A 27,658-nucleotide genomic window follows, 5' to 3' on the forward strand; every position below is an offset into this window, starting at 1 on the left:
CACCCACAGCCGCCATGCCAGCGCCTTCGCCCACCACCTTCAAGGTTTCCAAAAGCTGACACCCCTTCCAGAAGTCTCTATCTCCCCTTGTTAGGTCATAGGCATGGACAAATCTGGCTTTCATGGCATGCAGGAATGTGACAGGTTGTGACAAAACTGGGCACAGATCCCAGGACTCAAAAATTCCCTCTAGGGCCTTACAGAATTACTGTACTCTATAATCCCCCGTTTCTTCCTTTGGGCCCTTTCACCTTTCCAAGACCAAAGAGGTCCCTTGACCATTAGCAGAAAGGAGAGGGAGAGAAAATGGGCTCTAAAGAGTCAGGGTTGAATACAACTTAGAATCCTCAAGCCCCTTTCTTCAGCAAATCTTCACAATGCAGACAAAGCTGTGGTGATTTTTATTATCCCCATTTTGCAGATGAAGAAATAAAGGACTAGAAGTTCATAGATTCCTCGCAGATAACACAAAAGCTCGGTGATCCTCAGCCCAGAGCTGGGGAAATGCCAGTACAGGTAGGTGGTCAGCCCAAGGCAAGGTAGTGCCACACAATCAGTAGAGTCTACAATCGTTAATCACAATGTTCCAAGACACACCACCTCCAAATAAGAGAAAATGCCGGCATCACTTTAATATTAGTGATCCACACCACCCAAGGGAGCTGACCAACTCGTCATTTTCCCTTCTACTTCACACAGATAGAAATAAAATCCAAGTCCAGACACCCCTTTATCTTTATTGTACCAGAACCAACATTGCAATTTTCAAAGCAACATCGCAACAAATTCATCATGTAGGGATCACTATCTTCCAATTTTCAGGAGGAAAAAGCCAAGCACTAAGAAGTATATTCACTCGACCAATTCTCAGAGGTCTCTGAAAACAGGACCAGCACTCAGATCCATGCCCCCTGTTCTTTCCACTTGATTAAGCCACCTCTGAATTGCCAGGGCTGCCATCTCTTTAGTAAACAACCTCGGCAGAAAGTCAGTTCTGAACTGAGACATCTCCCAACAGAGTAACGATTCGAGTCATACTTCGAGGAATAATTTCTGGGAAAGCAGAGGAGGTGATGCTATCAAACAGTGAAACTCAAAACTCCTACTCACTACCTACCGGGGAGGGAGCAGGAAACGGGGCCGAGGCCCCTTCCCTCCGTGCTCCCCCTGCCCATTTCTGTCACTTACAGTCATTACTAAACTTAGCACTTTAAGCAAATGAAAGATATTTCCTAGCGGCATAGCCTTGGGTAAGTCCCCAATCTCTTTGGTCCTATTACTGATACACAGTCAAGCACATACGCACACACACAGGTGCACATATACACACCTAAGACCACCCCTTCCTTCCCTTAGTGGGATGGTGACAACAGAAAGCCCCTGTTTTATTTACCCTGCACAGCCCTGCAGGAACACCCTAACTGTTCATGCAGTGTCCCCAGCCTCTGCACCCAACACGCTGACCAGAACCCTCCACTACCTCCTTCCTTGGGCCTCCCAATTTCCAGCCTCCTTCTGCTAAGCCCTGCTTCCCAATCCTCACCTGCCACTCTCCTCTGTTAGGTCTGGTCACTTCTTCCCTGCACAAGCACTAACTTCTTTCCCCATCACCAACTGCAACATTCCCCTCACACCCGAAATCCATCTTCCTCTAAATGAAATACTGCCAGGCCTTCAACAAATGAAAGCTCTTCAAACACCCTCCACCAGAATAGCTGCATTTCTCCACATGCTCTTGATTTTGTATCCTACTAAAATCAGCACCTCTATAACTAAGTCTATTTCATAAGTGAGAAAAAGGTTTTGTGCCCAGAATACAAGAAGTATGGCACTACAAGGACCTTCAGTCAAACCCCCAAGGACACTGCCCCAAACTGGAGAAACTGCGGCAGTGGGGAGTCAGTCCCCGGGTCAGACACTAAGAAACACCACCATGCTGGGTCTTATACAAATGTTCTCCAATCTTTACAACTTAGCATGCAAGGTATATTCAATCCCCAATAAAATCCATTTACCGGGACTCAGAGAGATTTAGTGTTAATAACTCAGCCCCACTAGAGTTGTGTGTGTGTGTGTGTGTGTGTGTGTGTGTGTGTGTGTGTGTGCGCGCGCGCGCGCGCTCGCGCGCGCATGCTCAGTCATGGCTGAGTCTTTGTGACCCCATAGACTTTGTAGCCCACCAGGTTCTTCAGTCCATGGGATTTTCCAGACAAGAATACTGGAGTGGGTTGCCATTTCCTTGTCCAGGGGATCTTTCTGACCCAGGGATTGAACCTGCATCTTCTGTGTCTTCTGCATTGCAGGCGAATTCTTTACCAAGTGCGGCACATACTATCCTAATTCACAAGGCTACTGGAGCTCAGGTTTATAAACAAATCTGTACAATTTCACTGAGATTCTCTGTTATTGAGCAGGGTCTAGTGCTCTGCCAGATGCTTTGTGAAAATAATCTTGGGTAACATACAAAAAACCCTGCCCAGTAATTCTTAGTGTCCCATTTTACAGATCTGAAAACTAAAGCCAAATACCAAACAATATGTGTCTGGCACATTTAGGACTAGAATCAGGGGTCTCTGACTTGCTCTTTTTCTCTTTCCTCTGCATCACACATCTTCTTTATACCTAAAGTCTCTGTCTGTAGTGTGTTAAACATAATGGGTTTTTCTATGCATGAGTCACTAGAAGCAACCTTCAGCAGTCCATGCAGAATCTGCGCTGCAAGTCAGGAAAAGGTGCTTCACAAGCAGCGATCTAGTTCAGATCACAACAGTGATGGTGGAAGGTGGATTTTTGGAGCATGCCATGTGAGCACAGGCTGACCCTGGACTGTTCCCAAGGGTCAAAGTCACTCAGCTTCACAAATGCACATGCTGGCTTGTCCACCATCCTTGTAGCAGGGGCAACTGCAGTGTATTGTTCAAGAATTTTCATGGTCAGACTCAGAAATCCAGAGGTCATCAAGTACACCTCCTCTTCAAAAGGAAATTTTTCCAATAGAAGGATTTGATAGCCCCAAGAACTTGAGGACTAGAAGAAGAGATGGTGCACCTTGACCTAATCTCACTGGAATGTCACCAGCATCTTAGGTAGATATCACCTTTGCCTCTGGGAAAGCAGGATTAAGAAGGAGCCAGGGAAAAGTTGATAGCTGCTCTTAAAAGCTATAGGCCCCTAAATCAGTTCCCAGGAGACCTTCTAATTTCTTGGGTTAACTGTAGATAACCTTCCAATCCCTCAGGCCTCCTTAGTAAGTCAACTTAACACACATTTACAGAGTACGTAAACGTGCCAGCTACTGAGTTATGCTCCAAAGGCTGAGAGATACCTGCCTTCTGCAGATCAGAGCTCAGAAACACATATCACCCATTAAAAAACAAGATGGTTTGAGAAAGAGTCTCTGAAAATACAAACCATGGGATGGTGGACGTAGGAGGAAAGAGACCGATTCTTAATGGAAAAGCTGATGTTTCTGAGAAGGTGGAATTTGAGCTGGGTATGGAAGGATGTTGGCTTCCCTAGTGGCTCATATGGTAAAGAATCTGCCTGCAATGCAGGAGTCATAGGAGACACAGGTTCTATCCCTGGGTCGGTAAGATCCCCTGGAGGAGGGCATGATTCTGTTCTGTAGATGCGATTCTGTCCTGTAGAATCCCATGGACAGAGGAGCTTGGTGTGCTACAGTCCACAGGCTTGCAGACACAACTAAAGCAACTTAATACATGAGCATGCATGCTTGAATCACTGTACTGAAGCCCTTTGCTGTACATCTGCAATACTGTAAGTCAATTATACTTCAATTAGAAAATATATAAATCAAATATGGCACTGCAGCTTCAAGTGACTGTTTCAATTATGAAAGTCTTGGCACTATTTTGAAAATACAAGAAATGTAAACTTCATATGAATAATTTTTGAGTTTCTTCTTGGGAGAAAAAAAGGATGAGGGAGTAGGAAGAGGTTTGGTAAGTGGTGGAAAGTGTCTCAAACTCACCCACTCCCTGCATTCTCACTCTTAAAATACATTTCAAGCTCCTTGAGTCCCTTGGACTGCAAGGAGATCCAACCAGTCCATCCTAAAGGAGATCAGTCCTGGGTGTTCATTGGAAGGACTGATGTTGAAGCTGAAACTCCAATACTTTGGCCACCTGATGAGAAGAGCTGACTCATTTGAACAGACCCTGATGCTGCGAAAGATTGAGGGCAGGAGGAGAAGAGGAGGACAGAGAATGAGATGGTTGGATGGCATCACTGACTCAATGGACATGGGTTTGGGTGGACTCCAGGAGTTTGTGATGGACAGGGAGGCCTGGTGTGCTGCGGTTCATGGGGTCGCAAAGAGTTGAACACGACTGAGTGACTGAACTGAACTACTCAGATTACTAAAAAGTGTGTATTCACTCATTGACTCATATATTAATCCACTGCCTATTTCACAATCCACTCTACATGTCTCCATATTTTTATCCATAAATATGTAAGATTTTTAAATGTTTTATTAAATACAAATGTCTCCCTGCTAAGAGTAATGAGAGCAACATTTACTGAATGTGCAAGGTGTTCTTTTAGGACCCTCACATGCATTATTTCAGAGTCTTTCTCTGTTCTATTATTATACGTGTGCATGCGTGCTCAGTCATGTCTGACTCTTTGCAACCCCATGATCTGTAGCCCACCAGGCTCCTCTGTCTATAGGATTTTCCAGGTAAGAATACTGGCGTGGGTTGCCATTTCCTACTCCAGGGGATCTTCCTGACCCAAGGATGGAACCCACATCTCCTGCGTCTCCTGCCTTGGCAGGCAGATTCTTTACCACTGAACATGGGAAGCCCCATGTTCCATCATTATCCCCCAGTTTATAGAAGAGAGAGCTGAGTTACAGAAAGTAAGCAACTTGCCTGAGGCCGTGTGGCTACTAAGCAGAGGACTCTGGATTTAAACCCAAACAACCTGACTCCAAAGCCTGCTGGGCTACTACTACTGTGTGTACGACATCACTTGAATCCATCATTTGATTAACTCCAAAAGGTAAATGGCGAGGGGACCCTGTTCTGGCTCCTGGTGCACATGGCTTCCTTTCAAAGGCTCTAAATCACCTGTCAAAAAAAACAGTCTAGAATTATACCAGGAATCAGGATAAAGTCAGCAGATCCTAGACTCTGGATACTGGTTTGTCGGTTTTATTTTGTTTGTTTGTTTGTTTTTTGATAAATGATTTCTATTTCCTCATCTCTCACTTCTGGCATGTCTGCTGATTTTCAGTTTCCTCAGAATTACTGGAAGTTCTTCCATGGTCACCTCAGCCATTCTCCATATCCTGAGACATAGCATGCATGGTCCATGAGTTCTGAAATCATTTGGTAGAGCAGACTGCTCTCTTGCAACATCCTTTTCCGTGGACATCAATTTCTTCTTAATGACATCGATTCTACACTTCCAAGCTTACAGATCATCCCCCTTCCCTGGATAGAGACGACTGACAGAGGCAGAAACAGTCACCCAGCTCAGTTTTCTCTCTGTCATCTAGGCCGTTACGTCACCCTCCCCAGGTTACAGAATGCCAGGTGTCTCCACTAAAGGACCCCCTCCCCTGGAGCCCATTCTAATCCCATCCCTGCCCAGAAAGGAACTGAAAATGAAAGGCTGTGATTGGCTGCCAATTACATCATTGCTCTACAGGCCTGACTGAACTCTTAATTAATTGAATGCCACTTTACTTCCGTAACAGACTCCATGGACAAATAAATAACCACAAAGAGAACAACATAGGGTGAAGGCAGTAATAAACCAGAGCCTCTGGCTCAGGTTAGAAAAAGGAACCATTTGCTGGGGTCACCTGTCATTAAGAAAGATTTGGTCACCAGGTGAGGACACACAGTTTTCTATATTAAATTAGAGAAGTGATTCAAAGGGGACTGGTTTCAGCTGACAAGAGCAAAGAGAAAATCAATTTCAGGTTGCCAGGACAACTAGACTTTCACTGCAAGAATAAATTTGAAAAAGCTCTAAAATCTGACAACTAAATGTTTCCTCACATTACATCATATCCCTAAAACGTGTGTTGAACCAGTGAGATAACCAAGCCTGCTAATTACTTTCTACAACATCCATAAGACACAGGGTTGATGGTCTTGGCTCCAGTCTGGCTTTCTTCTCGCAGTCCCGCTCAGTACCTCAGCTTTATAGTGAATGAGGACTATGTGCTTCTCCAAATAAATCTGAAGGCTTAACATTGTCAGGTTGTCCTTGGACCCTAAAAAAGGGCAGGTGAGCACCTTTTGAGTACACATCCCCTAAAGACAACGTGACCTTCAAGGACTTGCCTCAACTCAGGGCACTTGTATTATTGTGCTTAGCATTTCTGTATTACTTTACATTTGCAGAGTGCCTTCCAGTGACTGAGATGGACACCCATGTTCCTTGTCATATAATTCACCAACTACCCCTTCCAAAGAAGGGGTTCAAAGTCATAGAATCATCCTTAACACAATGTTAGATCTAAAGGGGCTTGGGAGACAAACGCTGTTTTACCAGAGACTGAATCCAAGACACATATAGGCAAAGTGACAGCTCAAGGTCAACACAGATGGTCAACAGCCGAGTCAGGACTGGAATCCAGGTCTTTTGATAATGGCTTCTATGCAATTTCTTTAAATAGCTGCCATCATTCCACCTCTGCCTGAGAGACTCTGGGAGCTGAAGTTAAGTCCACTTGATCTCCTATTAATCCTCATGAGGCAATGACCCCAAATGGCCTTATCCCAGGAGTTCAAAGTCCTGACCCCAGATCCAATAATATCTGATGAGATGAGCCTTCTCTATGCATTTATGTTCTCAGAAGGCTGAATATCAACTTACCTCCAGGGGCTATTAAAAACAAGCACAGCTAATAAATCACTGGAAAGCACTTTGCAAATGTAAAGTAATACAGAAATGCTAAGCACAATAATACAAGTGTCCCGAACTGAGGCAGGTCCCTGGAGAGCACAATGACTGCGCTCTCCACCATCCACCAGAGGATGCAGAAGCCATGCCTCGCTCCAGACTTCATTCTCTTTCCTTAGAAAGAAAGAAAGTGCATGTGTTAGTTGCTCAGTCATGTCCAACTCTTTGCAACCTCGCAGACTATAGCCCACCAGGCTCATCTGTCCATGGAATTCTCCAGGCAAGAATACTAGACTGGGTAGCCATTCTCTTCTCCAGGGCATTTTCCCAACCCAGGGATAGAACCCGGCCGGGTCCACTGCACTGCAGGCAGATTCTTAACCATCTGAGACTGCTCCCTAATTGTCAAATATGCCTCTGGATGTAACTGTCTTATGATAGATACACAAGAAAGCACTTGCTATCAATTCATATGGTCAGAGAGTTTTGCTAAGTTTGGAGAAACACCTACAGGAGATCAGAATCAAACAGATGGAAAAGTAAATGTCAAGCTGTCCCTCACTGGTGATAAACCAAGTAAACTATGAAAAACAATGAGCCCATTTGAAGGTACTTTCAGGGGGTTCAGCCTTAAGAGCCAATTTTGAATCTGGTGGGAGGTCAGAAGAATAAAGCACACCCTCAAGGGCTCTGGCTGCAGGTGCCAATGGGAGAAAGAGGTGAGGACAGAGCATTCCTTCCATTCAATACCTGGTCCTTGACTCTCGTTAGCAAGGTGAGCAGAAAAGAGTAGGAGAGGGAACCAGGGGTGAGTAGAGTAACTCAGACATCAAAAGCTGGTATCAGACTGAGACATGAGCTGGTGTCTGAGAGACATGACGTCTAACTCTGACCCTGCCATCATATGCTTTGTGATGCTGGGCAAGTTACTTAAACCTCTCTAAGCCTCAGTTTCCTCATATATTCAACATATATAATACTACTACCTACTGCACAGGCTGGCTTTGAGGATTGTTCAGCCGCTTAGCTGTGTCCAATTCTTTGCAACACTATGGACTGTAGCCCGCCAGGTTCCTCTGTCTGCGGGATTTTCCCAGCAAGAATACTGGAGTGGGTTGCCATTTCCTCCTCCAGGGGCTGTGAGGATTAAATGAAAGGAAATATGGGGGGACATTTACCCAGTGCCTGACATTTAGAACATGTGCAATAAATGTGAGTTGTCATGCTAACCAGAGAGGCTGGAGGCTGGAAGCTAGCACAGAAAAAAAGGCAAAAAGTAAAACATAAAGTTAGAGGTAAAGATCATGGGAACAGAGAAAAGAAGCTCAATCTTACCAGTTCTACTTTGTATCCACTAGGGAGTTATCAGGATCACATTCCTGAGTTTTAAATTTAGGGGTGAATGACAATAATTTAGAAATGGTCAAGCATCTGAAAACCTCGGACTTGAGTGGAAATCCAGGAACACTTGAAAATTCAACCACCTGGTCAATGTAGAGGTCCGTTCTCGGCATTTGAGCCATTAAAATCCAGGACTGAGTGGTAAATGTGGCTCCAAGATTCTCATCCCAAAACAAGAAACGAATTTTAGTTTTTGTAAAATGCTTCCCCCCTACCCCCAGTTCATTTAACATACTTTATAGCACACATGGACACAGTCCATACCACCAAGAGAAGTAAGAAATGGGCACGAGAACCATGAAATTGGGACTTCCCTGGCGGACCAGCAGTTAAGACTCTGTTCTTCTGCTGTAGGGTGTGCAGATTCAATCCCTGATCAAGAACTAGGATCCCACATGCTGCGGTCAAAAAAAACACAAAAAACCAAGAACCATGAAATTAAAGAGTAGTCCCATTAAGTCAAGCCCATATAAAGAGACATGAGACTTAGAAGAAGCAAAAGAAACCAAATTTACTGAGCTTCTATTCTGCCAAAGATGCATAAGAATTAAGAGAGGAGAGGATCAAGGAAGATTTTCTGGAAGAAGTCCCTTTGAGCTGATCATCTGCTGGGGCACCTAGAATTTGGGGCCACATCCTTTTCTTCAGCAAGATCGTGACAATGCAGTGCCACTGGATGGGGAACCAAAAGCCCCACAACCACTGGTCTTCCTTCCCTCCAGGTTCCAATCTGCAACACGAGCAACTACCCACCACTCCACTAACAGAGAAGCAGAAGCACAGGGAAGCTAGGGAGGGAGCTCGAAGTTGGAATTAAGCCAGCATCAAGGCTCAATGCACCCGCAGGTACAAAGCAAAGCAGACGTGAAAAGGAGACGAAAAAAGGGATCAGAAGAAAATATGGGCTTCCTGGTAAAACAGAGTGAGAGAATAAAGGGTCAGGTTATGAAGAGAGGAAAAAGAAATGAGAGACAAGAGAAAGAGAAGGAGGAAAGGACGAAAGGAAAGAGCTGGTGTGTTGTTTGTTTGTAGTGTTTATTTCTGTAAGCATACTTCTGCCACGTCATTTTTAAAAAAAAATCATACTTGGGTTAAATCATTCAGATGTTAGCTTGAGAGAACTTTGTTTTATTCTCTGACCAGCATTGAGAAGAGTTCCTGGAATATAGTAGGTGCTGAATAAATATTTACTGATTGAATGAATAATGCTCAGCTACAGTGGGTCACTGTTGCTGAGAAGAAAGAGGCTTTGAAAGTCACCAAGAAAAATAGCAAGATTCTGTTTATACTTCAGTTCACTTGCTTTCATAGGTGGGAGGACACAGGTGAAAACAAAGTTAGTGCAGGGCTCCAGGGGGCAGTCACCGTATGATCACCAAATTTCAATCAGACTGACCCACACCCGAGGACAAAGGAAAGGTAGGCCATTCCCTGGATGAAATTCATCTGAATCGGATGGTTCAAAGCCAGGATGAACCCTGGCCATTTCACTGTCTCCTTTGGAGAAAGGTGCCATTTCCCACTGCTTGAGAATATCAATGCTCTGGAAGTAAAATTGAGGTGACTAGACTTCCCTTGTAGCTTAGTTGGTAAACAATCTGCCTGCAATGCGGGAGACCAGGGTTCGATCCCTGGGCCGGGAAAATTCCCTGGAGAAGGAAATGGCAATCCACTCCAGTATCCTTGCCTGGAGAATCCCATGGACAGAGGAGTCTGGCAGACTACAGTCCGTGGGTTCGCAAGAGTTGGACACGACTTAGCAACTAAACCACCACCACCACAAACTTCATAAATGAAATTAGTTGAGAAAAAGGACAGGATCTAGAAAGGACTAGATTTAAGCACTGAATTGAAGCCTGCCTAGAAGACTTGCCTATCAATTTTCATGGTGTTCCTTCAATCATTCTCTTAACAATTACTGAGAATGATTGAAGGAACACCATGAAGATTGGCTAACTTCCCAACTAGTTCAGAAAGTAACTTTGCCCATAATGAGGAATATAACAGTGACTTGAAGATGGAAACACTAATTACAAAATGATGAAACGAGCTAATAGCAACCACTTCACTCTTCCATCATAAGCTGTATCAGAAGTTTCCATAGCCTGCAAGGTCGGCACTTCTTTCTATGGCTGTGCCAAATCTCAAGAGCCTGTTATTATTTATTACACATGAAGCACTTTCCATCTGCAGAGCGCTTTGGAGTCATGTTTTATTAGTTACTCAGCATTCTTAAATCTAAACACAGCTAAAGCCCTACTGGAGGAGAGGCAAGCCCCATGATTTACTTACTCATCACACTTAATGGGTCTACACAATCCCTCCCAATGACTGGACAAGTTAAGGAAGGGGCAAAGAAAACACTAAAACTGAAAAATCAAATCAATCCAGTTCTTTCTTCAAGGCTGCCTGGCAGGGGGCTATAGTGCTGGGAGTTGCAGCAGGAAAAGGTGCAGAAATGTATATATGACACAGCTCTTGGCCTCAAGGAACTTATGGCCTAGAGCTATCGGAGAGAATCTTTACGCTCCCTTCCAACTTGAAGAGTCTGGGTTTCTACGAAAATATAAATAGGTTTCAAATACCATGTGCAGAACATGTTCTGACATGATCTAAAATTTGAGTAATTAAACAAATACAATTCTGTCCCCAAAAATCAAAAGGAAAGAATATTTTTTCAAAAGGAAAGAAATAAGAAAAATTGAATTATTTCTTCAATTTTCACCTTCCAGACTCAAGATAAGCAGCCCCGAATCATATAAGAGGAAATTTTAGATGAAATGGGGGTTAATAATCTCTTTCAAGAGCAGACAGTCAACCCAAGGAACTTACTCTAAAAAGAAAACATAAATTTAAGAGAAGGATTCTACTCTCATAAAGCCATTTAATAGATGCATAAATTAATACTGATGGAAGTTATAAGTAGTTTGGGTATTTCTCTAAACAATAAAGATGAAAAGACCCTGATGCTGAGAAAGATTGAAGGCAGGAGGAGAAGGGGACAACAGAGGATAAGATGGTTGGATGGCATCACCGACTCAATGGACATGAGTTTGGGTGAACTCCAGGAGTTGGTGATAGACAGGGAGGCCTGGCGTGCTGCAGTTCATGGGATCTCAAAGAGTCGGACACGACTGAGCGACTGAACTGAATTGAAAGATCAAAGTGTTTGGAGGAACTACCTTCTACTTCTATAAGAGACATGAAATAGTCAAGTATAGATGATCATATCACCTGCTAAGAATAACAGAAGATGGATGGATGGATGAGAGGGAAGATGGGGTATTCTCCACACGATTTAAAGTTTAAACCAAGTGGTTTGTGATTCACTTCTAAGGATTAGCATCTAGTAGCAAGCTTGGCACATATTAAATGTTCAATAATTTTTAGCTCGTTGCTGTCTTAAGTAAGTGAAAATATGCAAGCAAGAATGAACAGTCCCAAACAAGAATTCCTCAGTTGTGTTCTCTGTCAAGGTGTCCTAGTTGATAATTCTGTTGTTAAAGTGAACTGACTGTCCCATCACCCTGCTCATTACTGAGACTGATTCATCAAACATTTTGGTTCATGCAATTCACAACTAATTAAAAGCCATCCTCTATCATCCTTTGATGGGGCTTCCCTGATGGCTCAGTGGTAAAGAATTGGCCTACAATGCAGGAGATGCGGGTTTGATCTCTTGGTCGGGAAGATCCCCTAGAGTAGGAAATGGCAACCCACTCTAGTATTCTTACCTGGGGAATCCACGGGCAGAGGAGCCTGGCTACATACAGTCCATGGGGTTACAAAGAGTTGGACACAACTTAGCAACTTGAGCATGGCACCATCCATTGATGAGGGAGGTAGGTGTGTGTGTGTGTGTGTGTGTGTGTGTGTGTGTGTGTGTGTGTGTTTATCAATTTACTGGCTAGGCTGAAGCTTCATAAGTCAATATGTTTGAAGCTTCCTAAGAATGTCTAAAGCTTCGTAAGAGCACTAGACAAATCTTTGCTATGCCATCTCTTTACCACGTGCTACTTCAAGTTTTGAGTATCAGTTTGTTCTTAAGTAAAGATATATTCTTTAGCCTTCCACTTCACCTGTGAGGATCTGATGAGTACATAGGTATGGTAAGGGATTAGTCCACGAGGAAGCCCTATAGAAACCTACGTCACATATCGTACTCTCAAAAAAATTAGTCATGGCCAATAAGTTATTACTATTTATATGACTGCTCTTCCCTGTGGTTTTCTTACAATAGCACCAAGCATTTGAAGCCATTATAATGGATGATTCCAACTAAAGCAGAAGATACACTGTGCTCAGTTTCCTTAAATAGTCCCTAAATTATTGGTAGAGTCTTTCACGGAGCCCCAGGAGCCTGATTCGTTCTTCTACTTTCTACTTCAGCCCCAGTTATGCTTGCTGCCCTGCCATCATGCGCTGTCTTCTCCTTTTATACACACACCTACCTCCATGGCACCAAAGGGCTCAGAGCAAGCTCAAAGTCAAGATGAAGGCCACACATGTAAGGAAAGGCTGCTGAAGCCCTCATTTCCCAACCTAAAACCATCAGGTTCTAGGAACCAGATTGTGAAGGGAGGTGAATGTCTTACTAAAAAAATTTGGTCAACATATTGCCTAGCATAATGAGTGGGAGCTCACAGAGGGGTCACCTTATCTTTTTCTTTTAAGACATTAAGGAGGTCTGGTCAGGACTCTGTACAAGTTGATGAGCTCAGTATGACTGGGGATATGAAGTAGGAGGAACGAAGAGACAATTTGGAAATACACTCAATCCATGCTTTCAGAAGGCCCACTAGCATTTCATGATCCAGATGGAGAAATGAAAGCTTGGAGATCTGAAGCAAGCAAGTAAGCAAGAGAGAGAGAGAAGGAGGTAGGAAGAAAGGAAAGAAGAAAGGAAAGAGAAAAGAAAGGAAGGAAGACAAGAAGGAAGAAATCATGCCTGCTCTCATAAAGTAGAAATGACTGGTCCTCTCTAGACCAGAATTTTGTATTTTTATTTCTTAACCTTGTTAACATCTGTGACGGGTAACTGACTCATCCAATTACTAAATGGAAAGCCAGCACCTCAATTTCACATCCCTAGTTCCATTTCCTATGGTGTGAGGAAGTTTCCGGAACGGTCTGCTGCCAGTCCCACTTCTCTCACAGAGAAGACAGAATCTATAAAAGAAGCAGACAACTAATAAGGGCATTACAAAGCTGCATTGGCCAAGTGCACACCTGTTCCTACAGCTTTGCGCTGGACACACCCGAATTTCTTCTCCAACAACAAGGACAAGCAGAGGGGAAAGACCGTGAGGGTGCACTCAAAGCAATCCTCTCCACCCTCAGCAGAAAGCTGTCTGCCAAGTGGAGGCCAACCATGTGCCCAAGTTATATTTAAGGAAATCACAAAGAAAAATTCAAGACCGGGGGTTTTATTCAGTCTTTTTAAGTTCAAACCACAGAAAGAATTTGGAAGAATTAGAAACTTCTTTTTGTGGGGAATTCCACAGGAACTGGAAAATCTCAGGCAAAATTAGAACCAAAGACAACAGAAATAGTAGAGATCTCAGAGATCATCAAATTCAGCCCCGCCACTCTGACACTAAGCAAAACAAGCCAAAGAGTTTCACAGCTGGATGGCGGTCGGATTGGGCTGAGGACCCACATCTGCTGACTCCAAGAATAATTTCTTAGTCCTCATTCCTTGCTAGCATTGACTTCAACACTAATTCCAAATTAAACCTACATGTGACCAAAAAGAAAAGGGAAAATAAACTATTCCCTGTGGCAGATGCTTGGAACATTAGCTTCTTTCTGAAAACGTTACAGTTCGTGTTCTGCAAAAGATGGAAACCAACAAGGGTCCTGTTTTGCTAGTTGCGAACGCACACTTCACAGGAATGCATTTTATGTCTGGTATTCTCCTGCCGCTCCCTTGCCCTGTTTCTCTTTGGCCATATATGGAACTGAGCTCTAACGTCTGGGTCACAGAACTCAGGCCTCGGGTATGAAAGCAATCTGGTTTCGGTGCTGTTTGTCTTTACTGAAAATCCGATGAATCCATCTAGGAAACATTTACTAAAATGCAAAAGGCAGGAAGAATTGATTCACACCCTGAACTTGGCACACAGAAACAGATTATTCTTTTGCTCACCCAAAGGTATGCTAACCAGATTCTGTGGAGAAAGTGACAAATTTAACAAATATAAAAGTTTCTTGCTCAAGAAGTGTGTGCATGTGTGTGTGTGCATCTATATGTGTGCAACTCACATGTGTGTCGGGGAGGGGAGGGTAGTTGTCCTAACAGAGTTAGAAAGACAAAATTGATGCAAAAAGCAAAACAGTACCATCAAACCAATAACAATACATACTAGGGATTCATCTTTCCTGATATGACTTAGTTATCTCTTTATGTGGTATCTGACTCTCAAACTTTTGCAAATAGCATTTCAGAAATAGAAAATCTCTTTGAAAATGGGGATTACCTGCAATTATTATTTCAATTTAAAACAAGCATTTAGTAAGCATCTATAATTTCCAACAATATTCCTGAGAAGACTTGTGTGTGTGCTGTGCTCAGTCACTCAGTTGTGTCCAACTCTTTGTGACTTCATGGACTGTAGCCCTGCAGGCTCTTCTGTCTGTGGGATTTCCCAGGCAAGAATACTGGAGTGGGTTTTCATTTCCACCTCCAGGGGATCTTCCCGACCCCAGGATCGAACCTGTGTCCCCTATGTCTCCTGCATTGCAGACAGATTTTTTACCTGCTGAACCACTGGGGAAGCCATGGACTTACACAAACAGAATTCAATAAGCACATTCCCCAGGCATGTCAACTTAGAAGGACAGAAATACGGGGCCAGGAAAGAAGAGCCATTTCAAATGGGGGGAAAACCAAGGGCCCAGGAACAGAAATGACTCGCCCAATAATGCATAGATCAGTAGTTTCCATGTGGAGCACATAAAATCTAAAATGAAAGTAGAAGAGACTACATAAAGATTAGTTATGAGCTCCAAGAACAGAGAGAGAAAATGGCTACCTGTTAACCCTTAACAGTATTCAGCACTCACTAAAGCATGTGGTCACCCACAAACTAGCTTTGTCATTTTCCAGAGAGTACTTTTTGTCTCCTGGTGAGGACAAGGATGGGTAGAGATCACATCCTCTATTTGAAAGGCCTCTGGAGTCAGGCAGTCCGGGTCATAAGATGAGGTCCATTGATTCTGTGAAGAGGAACCTTCAGCAAGTTACTTGTCCTCTCAGTGTCTCCAGTGATTCATCTACAAACTGGACATGATCATTTCTACCTTATAAAGCAGCTAAAGAGTTTAAATGAGCTTTTTACAAAGTGTCTGCCTAGCAGCATTTGACACATAAATAAGCACTTCATAAACAGTAGCTGTTAACAGGATATTCATTCATAATTCTGGCTACCAGAAAAAGGAATAATTTGTTGCAATGGTATGAGTCAGGGAGACTAAGGTTAATATCCCCGGAATTCTTCTCAACCTAACCTGAACTGTGAGCCTAACTTTGATTCTACATGTGTTACCTCGTTGAGTCTCCTTCTCGTCTATGTTATGGTGAGGCTCAAGTGAGATCTTTGCTGGAAAAAAGCTCTTTAGAACCTGTCTTGCATAATCAACTTCCTGACATTCCTATGGAGTTGGGAGTATATAAGTAATTTTAATTTAATTTCTAAAAGTAAGAAAATGTTGTGGAAAAATTAATACCTACTAGAGCTCATAAGTGAATTGGTCAAACAAACCACAGTTTGAAAGCCACTTGTAAAATAAAGGTTTACAGAGAATAGGCAAAAAAAAAAAAAAAAAATTGTCTTGCAATGTGAAAATGTAAAATATGGTGATAAAAGTCAGAACATTCTCTGGGAAACAGTAGTGTTACACAATTGTAGGTACTGCATAAGAATCAGAGAGAGATGACCCATTCTTTAATTTTCTCCCAACACTACTTTTCTCTTCAGCACTTTTTTTTTTAAAGAGTTTCCTTAAAAACAGCATGAATGCCACTTACTCCTCTCATAATGTTTGTGAGACAGAGCCTGTAAGCCTAACAATGGTACCAAGAATTCACTGAGATGACTGCTCAGTGCAGCTCAGTGAATGATAATGAGGTGCTGGCCACGGGAGGGAGGCGTAAGTCCCAGCCCAGGTGTGGAAGCCTCGGGCAGGGCAGCCCAGTGAGAACAATCACTGGAGGGGAACCAGCCAAAAGGCCTTCATCACACAGGATTTCAAAGCCAGTGCGAGGAAACCAGAAGGGTCATGTCTCCCTCTGGGCCCATCTTCCTCACCTGTACAAGTGCCACTTCCTAAACCTTGAGACAAGTCCAGAGAGGCAGGAAACTTGAAGAAGCTAGAACCATGGTCACCAGGGCTACCAGAAGTCCTGCAGTGCCTCCAATACAACGGTTTTCAAAGTAGGTTCCACAGATGCACAGAGTTCTAGACGATAACTTGGCAGTGAATGGAAGCCTATTTAACCATTTAACAACAGCATCACCATGTAGTTATGTTTCGGTTATTTTATCTATAGGTATCTTCTGCTTTTCAATAGTTTTCTTTATACCACTTTGCTTTTACGAAAGACCTACATCAGTACCAGTTTTCACTAAAGAAAGCTGAAGAAGATTTTCGCTTTACTCCATTTTGGCTCAGGAACTGTTTTATAGGAACACTGTACTTAAGAGAGAGGAGGGGAAATCTGTATTGGGATTTCCCATGAGGTTTCATGAGGGGTTTATAAAGGAAAGGTTCTGAAAATACTAAGGCCCAATGAGTCCACTCTCCAAGGTCATATGGCCAGTTAATTTCCAGACCACACAGACGTTTCTTGGATGAAGACCTGGGGATGAGGGGCTAATGAAGAACCATGAGAGGGGGTTAAAAGAGCTCCTGCGGGTACACACTAAAACTAGAGAAGTCAGCTCAGCCCCCACAAAAGGCTGGAAATCTCTAGAAAGATTTGAGAAGCAAGAGTGGAGGATCATGGGAGCCATTAAGGACACTTATCCCAGGTGTGGAAGTTCCTTAATGTCTCTCCTCCAGGCTCATCTCTGGGTCGTCACACCCAGGTGAGCCACCCTGGAAGAAAGCTCTTCTAGCCTGGCAATGGGGTCTTGAAGGAGAAGGGCGAAAGGAGTACACACACTTTTTCTGGCTCTTCAGACTGCGCTCTGGACGGTCAGGCTAAAGTCCCTCCTGGGCGCCAGTGGACTTCAGCTTCACATTCCTCCGCCTTTCCAGGGGCCAGAAAGGAATAAGCGGATCCACGTCAGCCCAAGAGGAGTCTGGCGAAATCACAGGGAGGACTCTCCAATCTGCTTAGTAACGGCAACAGAAAGTGCTAAATAAGTGAGTCAAGAAATATTTCTGGAAGAGCTATTCAACTGGAATGCTTGGAGAGCCACCCGCATTGCAATAACTCGACCTGTCCTCATCTTTTAGAACACCCATGAGCCCGGGGTTTAAAAAAGGACTTCCCGGCTCCAGGGGCAGCCAAATAAATAAATAAACACATAGAAAGCTCTCGGTGGCTGATTGAAGTTATTAGGGAGAAAGTTATGTTCTCAATAAGTCTGTGCTTTCTCCCTCTCCCTCTCATTTCACATCTTTTCCCCAACCACTTTCGGGAGTGAGCAGTTTGTCATGTTTCCAAGGGAAGCGACGCAGTCTCCTGCGCGGCAGATCCATCTAAAAACATATCATCTGTCTCTGCGGCAGAAAGCCCAGTTGGAAGAAGCAAGTTCTGTGCGTTCAACTAGAAAACACTTCTTGTTCTCGCTGTCAAAATAATTCTGTATTAAACTTCTGGGATATGTGACTAATGTGCTTGGAACCTTTTGGAGCGACTGGTTTATTTATTTTAGGGAGGGGAGGGCTGCTGCTGCTGCTGGGGGTGGGGAGAGAGAGGGGGAGGGAGCAGAGAAAGAAGAGAAAAGGAGGAGGAAAAAGGGTGGGGAACCTTGAAGAATGCCCAGGGTCTGCTCAGAGACCTCAGGTCGGCTCCCAGGAGCTGGCCTTGCCACACTTCATCATCACAAGCTGGACAAGGCCCCAGGCCAGGCAGGAAGAGGAAAGAAAAGACACAGAAAGACAGCCAGTGCACTCTTCCCAGAGTGAAGGTTGCCTCACAGTTCCTAAAAAGACTCGGAAAACTAAAAAGTAAAAGCAAAACAAAACACACACATGCACCAGAGCAGTCCTATCACAGCTTTTTCCAGAACTCATCACCACTCTCTACTGCTTACAGTGAGGAAAAAACAATAATAAAAGCCCCAAACATACCACGGAGTTGAGGGGTGGGGAGGTGGGGTATACCACTTCTATGACTTGATGCAAATGCCTCACCTCCACAGCTTGCCGCTCCCCATTTTTCTAGGTCTTCTCAGGCCTCTGCTGTTCCCTTTGTCTTGAAGACGCACATCTAGCTTCCTTGTTTATTGAAGTCATATCCATATTTCAAGACTTTCAACACCACACCCTCCAGTGAAGCCTTTCCCAGCAGCAGCAAACAGAACCCTCTGCCCTTCCCTGAATCATTGATCAGTTTACAGCCAGCCTCCCGCTGATTATCAGTTGTCAACACACCAGTCTACCCATCCCCTGACCCACCCCCCATCCCCAGAAGCCAGTCTCCCCGTAGCACACACATACACGCACACCTGAGCCCTCCCAGTCAGAAGTCCAGTTTTCCTATCTCAGCCTCCCTCTCCCATGTAGTTTGACATGTGCATACACCAAGCATTCAGTCAATGCAGCCCCATCACTGAAATGCCATTCCTTCCACAGCAAAGCATCTTTAGCAGTAAACTCCAGAGACAAAAAAAAAAAAACAACCCAGCTAAAAAACCTTCAGAAAAAGGAATTTGCTCATGTTAAACCTCTAGAGTCAGCACTTGAAAACTGCCCTGCTGCCTTCTCCTGTGTGGTCAGTCTCCTCTCCGGCCTTCAGTCAGAGAGGGGTAGAAGTTGGGAAAATTAAATGAGGAGAGAGGTGGCAGGAGGGGATGCCCGAAGTGGGAATCACCAGGTAAACAAATTTAAAATGCATCATTTTCATCACTGTATATTGAAACTGTCTGCTTCCTTTGTGTTTTGTTTCAATTTTCCCCTAGCTTCTTACCTGTAATATGTTTAAAAAAGGAAAGATGTTTGGAAGTGAGGAACAGGGATGGGGCAGTGACCGGGACAATGACAAAAGAAAGAGCGAGCTGGTCTACTTGCTGCTGTTGGCCTGGCCAGGCCCCCCCACTAAACTTTCTCTCCAGGGAGCTATTAGGCAAAGAGAGCCTCAGAAAAGAGTTTTCACTTTCCTTCTCCAAACTCCACCTTCCTCCACCACCTCATTTTAAAAATCAGTTCCAACCTCCTAAGGAGGGAAAGGAAAAGTGAGACCCAATTCACTTCACATTTTATACCACTTAAGGAAAACCATTTCTTGGAGCAACTGCTTTAGAGTTCAAACAATAACCTACTCTCTCATCCTGTTTCTCTTTGCATCTGCAGCTTTACTCTCATTCCTGTTTCCAGCTTGGAGGTGGTTCTTTGCCCTCAAAACCAGCCTCAACCTTCTTCTCATTCAAAGTATCTCTTCTCTCTCTCTCTCTTTCTTTGTCTCTCTCCCTCTCTCTCACGTACACACAGCATTGTTGCTATTTTCTTAACTTTATTAGAAGGTAATAAAAATATCCACAAAGAGTAAGTCTTAATTAATTATTTATTCAATTTAAATATAGCTTAATAACCACCCTGAGGTTTCTGAGGTGACGCTGGTAGTAAAGAACCCACCTGCCAATGCAGGAGACATAAGAGATGCGGGTTCAATTCCTGGGTCGGGAAGATCCTCTGGAGCAGGGCATGGCAACCCACTCCAGTTATTCTTCCCTGGAGAAATCACTATGGATAGAGGAGCCTGGCAGACTACAGTCCATGGGATCTCAGAGTTAGACACGACTAAAGTGGCTTAACACACAACCATGCAGTAAGCACCCTGCTCTCCCAGAGCTAATATTCTGGTAGGGGAGATCAAACTAGCTCACCAGAAAATGAAACGCAATATCAACGGCCATGTGTCACAGCAGTGGCAAATGTGATGAACTTCCCCCCACTTGAGGAGCCATGTGAACCTTCCTAGAAAATGCACGTGGCACACAATAGACACTCTATAAAAAATTTTGCTAAAGGGATGAAGAATACATGAATGAGTGAAGAAAGAAATGGCTAAAGATACATTTGAGCCTGGCCTTAAAAGGATGATTAAGATTTGGACAGGCAGAAATGAGAGGGCTAGTGTGTTAAAGATGAGGGTCACAGTTGCACAGCGGCAGAAAAATGAGGTGACCGTATCACGAATGACCAGAAGTCTAGTGCAAAAGGAAAATGCTATCGGTGGAGGAACTGGAAAAGTATCCATTTAATAAACTAAGAAAGCACTCTCCACGCCATGAATTAGGACCTAGTCACTGGTTCACCTTTACAAATCCTAACTCATTTACTCACCAGAACAATCTTACTCCCATTTACACATGAGGAAAGTGAAACATAAGATTCAGTAATGTGCTGAGGTAAGAGTGCTAATTAATGATGGAGCAGCCTGGCTGCCAAGGCTGGCTCTTAACCACTACATTATTACAGCTCCATAGTATATCAGTGTCAAGGATAGATCACACGGGTTCAATCCCTGGTCAAGGAACTAGAGCCTACATGCCACAACTAAGATCCGGCGCAGCCCAGTAATCAAATAAACATTTCCCTATGACTGATTCATGTTGATGTTTGATAGAAACCAACACAATTCTGTAAAGCAATTATCTTCTGATTTAAAATTTTTTAAAAAATGGAAAAAAAAAAAAAGGATAGATCACAGAGGGCCTTAAATGTCAAACAGGAGTCCATGCTTTGTTCTGTATGAAAAAGGAAACAACTAAATGATTGGGAAGTTAGAATAATAGGTCACATTGAGAGAGAATGAATAATCTGCATTCATGTATAAGACTTACTGGAGCTCACGAATGAATTACAGACTAAGATGAACCCATCCCAAGAGCAACCCCTGCCCCCGCCCCAGCCAGTCACACTCATTCATCACTGTTTCATTGTTAGGTACACAGTTTAACAGGATGCGCAGTCAGTTTTTTCTGTGTACACTCAGACCCTGAAATTTGACTGAAAAAGTCTGTTCCCATCTGGTTTCTGAACCCAGGGCTCTGCGGAGCCTGCCGTGGAGGCTGCAGTCAGCAGTGAATGGCCTCTTGGTCCAGCCTGAACACTCCGAGAGGCGGCCTTGTACATGCTCTGAATAGTCACAAAAATAGCTCCTCAAAAGGACTCAGGGAAAAAACTGCGCTATTAAGAACTGGTGTGTTTTTTCTTTTGTCTCTCCACCCCTGCTTCCATGACTTAGTAAGGAGGTATCACTGACAAGGAGAAAGAGCACTGGACAGGAATTCAGGAGACGTGGGCTGAAGTGTTGGTTGCCACTTTTCTTTTTTAAATGATCTTAGACAAGTTTCAGGCCTCAGTTTTTCTATCTGTAAAATGAGAGGTTGATTCTCAACAACAGTGACTGTTTCTCCTTTTGTGCATGTGTGTGTGTGTGTGTGTGTGTGTATATATATATGTATGTATGTATGAGGTTAGCAGGTGTCCAAACAGATGAAAGTACATTTTGGTTGAAATACAGTATTCTTTTAATCACAAATGCTTTAAAAATGTTATATAGAATGAGCTGAGAATTAGATTATGGAAGGTGAGTTCAGGTCAAAAGAGCTGGGGTCACGTAGTCAAACTTCCACAAATAAAATGTCACTGTTACCTGTGAAGTGTGAGATTATAGGTGGTTTTCATTTTCTTTTTATACTTCTATACTCTAAATTTGCAACATGAGCATTTATTACCTTTACCAGAAGAACTACTATTTTAATATTAATTTTATTATTAATTTTAATAATAGAATTATAATTGCAGGGAATATCAGGAGAGTCCAGAAGCTCACTAACAAGTGAGTGCAGTCTTTTCATTTTCATAAATGAAGACCAGAACAGTGCTTGTCATCATTGCTTCTGTGTCGCCTGCCCACTCACTGACCCACCGCAGCACATGGGGCTTCCGGGTGTGTGGGCTTCGGCCAGGCTCAGGCGGAAGTGCAGGAGCTGCCTCTCCACCTCTTGTTAATCCAGCTCAATGGCAGCTCAATGGCAGCCCCATTCTAAATGCTGTCATGTGATATCACTCTTACGTGGAATCTAATTTTAAAAAATACAAATAAACTGATTTACAAAACAGAAACAGACTTACAGATATGGAAAACAAACTTATGGTTACCAAAGGGGAAACATGGTGGGGAGGGATAAACCAGAAGCTTGGGATGAACATGCATATACGCACTGCTAATGTAAGACAGACCATCAACAAGGACCTGCTGTAGAGCACAGGGAAGTCTACTCAATATTTTGTGATAACTTACATGAGAAAAGAATCTGAAAAAGAATATATGCATTATGTATAACTGAATCATTTTGCTATACACCTGAAACTAATACAATATTGTAAATCAACTATATCAATAAACTTTATTGATTTGTAAATCAACTAAATTGTTCGACATTGTAAATCAACATGTAAATCAACTAAATCAATAAAATGTAAGAGCTTTAAATTAAAAAATACATGCTTAGTTAATATGCCCTCAATTAACAAAAGACCTTGCTTAGAACTACTATAGGAAGAAGACTGATAATATCCAATTATTCTAAAGAACTTTTTTAAATCTTGGAGCCACTAAAAAGGGAGGAGGGTCATTTTAAAAGACATGTAAACAACTGCCACCATAAATAAGCCGGGCTCTTCTTTCACCGAGTTTAAACATGAGCCTTCCTCACCAGTGAGCCTGCAGGGGATATTCTGTAACTAGGTCACCGGATTTCACTCTATCACGGTGGACCTCTCCCAAATGTTCACCAAAGCTACCAACATCTCATGAGATTAATTTTGGACAATGGCTGAGTTGAACTAAAAGTAACACACTTATTCAAAAAACATTCAGGGAATGCTTCCAATATTCTTGGCACGGCAGGAGACACCAAAATTAAGAGGCTGCCCCACCCTCCGGAAGCTTTCAGAAAGGGAAGAACTATATACACGCATAAATAACGATAGCTCAAGGTAAGTTCTAAAAATGTTCCCACTCAGAGCAGTGTGGGGTTCTAGGAAAGAAAAGGTTATTTCTAGCCACTGGGATGAGGGACAGAGCTAATGTTCCAGCGGGACAAAAAGGGAACAAAGGCAGCGATCAGGCAGATCCTGGTCCAGGGTACAGTTCACCTGGCTGGAGCCCAGGGACAGGAAGAGTGGCCTTGATTCTAGAGTGAAGGACTGGAGTCCGACGATAGAGACAACCCTAAGTTCCACGCTGAGAGTCTGGCTGTACTTCCACTAGGGAGAGATGGGGCCCTCTGCATGCATAGGGATCTTCTCCACTGAAGCCATTTCTTTTCAGTGTAGCAGTAAACTCAATCAGTAAACAAAAAGTTTACTTTTCAAAGATGGAGAAGGACAGGGAAGTCTGGCATGCTGCAGTCCATGGGGTACCAAACTAAGCGACTGAACAACAACAACAAAGTCAGATACAACTGAGCAACTGAACAACAACAACAAACAAAAAGTCAAGAAACTATAAACATATCCAAGCCACTGTAAATAAGCCACATTAGGCTCAGAAGGAACATCGCTAGAAGGTGAATACCCCACAACTAAAAAACACAACTCCTTCAACACTGAAAATCTGGCGAGGGGGCTGGGAAGACAATGAATTAGGAGGGAAGGTGGCAAAGTCATGGCTCTGTCTTTTGGTTGCTCCCAGTGATCCATTCCAAAGTGACTCATTTCCATGCCCCATGGTTGCCAATTTCAGCATCTGTGTCCATTCCTGTAACATCCTCTTCAAAGTCTTAAACTCCTCAAAAAGGCATGAATGCTTTGGGTGAGTAGATTCAATCTCTCAATGGAATGATAACATCATGAGACTGAGCGTTCACTTAAGTCAGAAGAAAATACACCACATCAACAAAAGTGTGAAGAGAGGGTTTCTCTACCCTTAAATAATTGATTTGGCTGGATATTAGAATCCTCTGCAGTACTAATTTTTTTTCCAAATACTGATAGCCAGGGCCCCACCCCAGTCCATTTAAATCAGAATGTCTAGAGGGGGTACCCAGGCATGGTTAGAATTAAAACCCCAGGTGATTTTAACGTACAGCGAGGATTGACAGTCCGTGCTAGAAGTTTGGACAAAAGGCAGTAAATAAATGAAAAGAACTGACTGGCTGTTCAGCTCAACAGCACAGTAACTGTCAAGGCCCCCTCCCTTTAGTTGGAGAGTCCAGAGTGAACTCTTTATGGTAAGAGCAGAGGGTCAGCTTCCCCTGGGCCTGTCAGCAGATGGCTTGGGAGGGTCATCAGCATCTTCTATTCAACAAAGGTGTGCCTCCTACATCAGAACACAAGTCAAGGACACCTGAGCAGCAGGCGCCAGCACTGGCTCACGCATAGTCCTTCCCCCACTGTAACAGGACAGGAGGAAGCAGGAGCCTGCAGGTGTCAGTTTCCAGCCTTCAGTCCCAGGGCAGTGTGGAAGTGGAAGTAGAGTACAGGCTTTGCAATTAGGTAAATGCTGATGTTGCCACTTTCTTCGTGAGCTTAAGCAAGTCCTTTCATCTCTTTGAGTCTATGTTTCCTTATCTGTAGAGTGGGAATTAGACTGTACATGTAAATATCTTCTTTTCTTCTAAGGTTAAGAATAATGTACGCGTGCAGCAACATGGATGGCCCTAGAGATTATCCTACTGAGTGAAGTAAGCCAGACAGAGAAAGACAAACATCATATGATATTGCTCATATGTATAAGCTTATTTTTTTTTTAAATGACACAAATGAACTTGTTTACAAAAAAGACCCAGAAAACAAACAGACACAGAAAACAAACTTATGGTTACCAAAGAGGAAAAGGGTAGGGGGCTAAATTAGGAGTTTGGGATGAACATTTATACAGTACTAGGTGGCTCAGACAGTAAAGAATCCGCCTACAATGCGGGAGACCTGGGTTCAGTCCCTGAATCAGGAAGGTCCCCTGGGGAAGGCAATGGCTACCCACTCCAGTATTCTTGCTTGGAGAATTCCATGGACAGGAACCTGGCAGGCTACAGTCTATGAGGTCCCAAAGAATTGGACATGACTGAGCAACTAACACAACAACAATATATAAGATAAATAACCCACAAGGACCTATATATACCACAGAGAACTATGCTCAATATTTTGTAATAACATATAAGGTAAAAGAATACGAAAAACAACATTGTATGTATACACACACACACACATATATATGTATAGCCGAATCACTTTGCTGTACACCTGACACTAACACAACATTGTAAATCAACTATACTCCAATAAAAAGTAAAAATACTGAAAAAAAAAGAATGATGTGTGCACATAGTCTGGTATTTACTAGATGCTCACTAAATGACAATGAATGTTATTATTATCATTACTGAGCAAATAAACTGACCTGAAATTATCTCCAAAACTGCATTCCATGATCACACCATGAACTGAAGACAAAAATAAGAAATCTATGTGGCAGACAACCAAGTTTATCTCATAAACCAGAAAGAAGTATTATTTACACTTCCAGTGTCAACTAAAAACCAGCCTGCTTAAACCTAGAGGTAATTTATTTCCCTCAGTCATGGTGGTGGTGGTGGTGTTTTAGTTGCTAAGTCATGTCTGACTCTTGTGATCCCATGGACTGTAGCCCATCAGGATCCTCTGTCCATGGGATTTTCTAGGCAAGAATACTGGAGTGGTTTGCCATTTCCTGCTCCAGAGGATCTTCCCCGACCCAGGGATCGAACCCAGGTCTCCTGGACTGCAGGCAGATTCTTTACCAAATGAGCTTACCAGGGAAGCTCCCTCAGCCATACTTGTTAGCAAATACAAACTGGCTTGGATTCCAACAGTCATTATGATCCGTCTTTCCTCTGTTCAGCCCTTATCACACAACAGAAAGACAAAGCTGACAGGTCTGGAGAAGACATGACCATCAGGCTCATGGGGACACAAAGCATGTAAGGAGCACGTCTGTCCTCGAGAAGGTGGTCAATCTTCATTAAACCTAGAAGTCACTGATTTCAGAACAGAACTATGAACATACTCTGATTAAGTTTACTAACACTTCTTATTAGACAGGTTGTATGGAAATTAAATGCCTTACTCTGTGTAAGGAGCTGTGCCAGAAACAGCTCCAAAGCCAGGACTAAAAGACAGGTGTGGGGGATACCAAGCACTGGGACAGGTTCTCCTACCACCTGGTATCCTCTGACAACGAATGCCCTTCACTTCTCCAAGCCATGCCTTCCCTCTCTTTAATGAAGGACTGACTTCCTCAAGGATCACTGGGAGAATTAATAGATGGTAATCATTGAAATCATTTGTAAACAAATTAATGGTAGACAAATGTGAGGAATCTGTTCCAATCTGACCTACATGCTGTCTCCCAGTACAAAAGGATATAAATCTACCAAAAGAAGATTTGTATCCATTACATACTTGGGTCAAATGCTAAATTGCTGAGTGTTAAAATCAATATTAAGCCAAAGGCAAGACTGAAATCTATTACCATCATCACCTAGATTTCCTTGATACAAGAATAAATACAAAATTTCTCTGTGTTTAAGATAATTTATCAGGGATTTGTTACACGATTGTGGAGGTTTTTCTGACCATGAAATGTTGAAGGGACAAAGTTGGCAATCTACTTGTAATTTATCTTTAAAAAAACTAAACAATTCTTATAGGGCTTTTCTAGAAAGATTCATGGCCTTAAGTAAAATTAAATACTGAAACTTAAAAGTGAAAGAAAGAAAATGAAGTCGCTCAGTCGTGTCCAGCTCTTTTCCACCCTAGGACAGTAGCCTACCAGGCTCCTCTGTCCATGGAATTTTCCAGGTAAGAGTACTGGAGTGGGTTGCCATTTTCTTCTCAGGGAATCTTCCCGACCCAGGGATCGAACCTGGGTCTCCCGCACTGCAGACAGACACTTTACCATCTGAGCCACCTGGGAAGCACTTAAAAACAGTTTCTTAAAAATAGTAACTGTGTTTAATTATGAATGCATTCACTAACCAATTCTATAATGATTAGAATATAATATCATTTAATCTCATAATAATGCCTCTTAAAATTTATATTTTTATAAACATTTATTAGCTAAGAAAAAATACAATGTTCTTCCCAAAGGTATCTAGCTAATGTACTCTATTAATAAAGATTTCACAAATCTAATACTAGCATTTAC

The 27,658-nt window shown here is 42.9% G+C and overlaps 1 protein-coding gene across 6 annotated transcripts in view; it reads right to left on the bottom strand.

Annotated features, from left to right (window-relative positions):
* The window catches only part of LPP (LIM domain containing preferred translocation partner in lipoma), a 745,809-nt gene that overhangs the window by 620,320 nt on the left and 97,831 nt on the right, over positions 1-27,658 (bottom strand). The window contains exon 1 of one of the 6 annotated variants that reach the window (XM_027538416.1): positions 18,649-18,837. The exons of the other annotated variants lie outside the window; for them this stretch is intronic. The gene's annotated coding sequence lies outside the window, so the exon portion shown is untranslated. Of the gene's footprint in view, positions 1-18,648; positions 18,838-27,658 lie in introns of those variants that run through there. 6 annotated transcript variants of the gene reach the window in all.

Source organism: Bos indicus x Bos taurus, chromosome 1 (genome assembly GCF_003369695.1).
Source record: "Bos indicus x Bos taurus breed Angus x Brahman F1 hybrid chromosome 1, Bos_hybrid_MaternalHap_v2.0, whole genome shotgun sequence".
Lineage (NCBI taxonomy): Eukaryota > Metazoa > Chordata > Mammalia > Artiodactyla > Bovidae > Bos > Bos indicus x Bos taurus.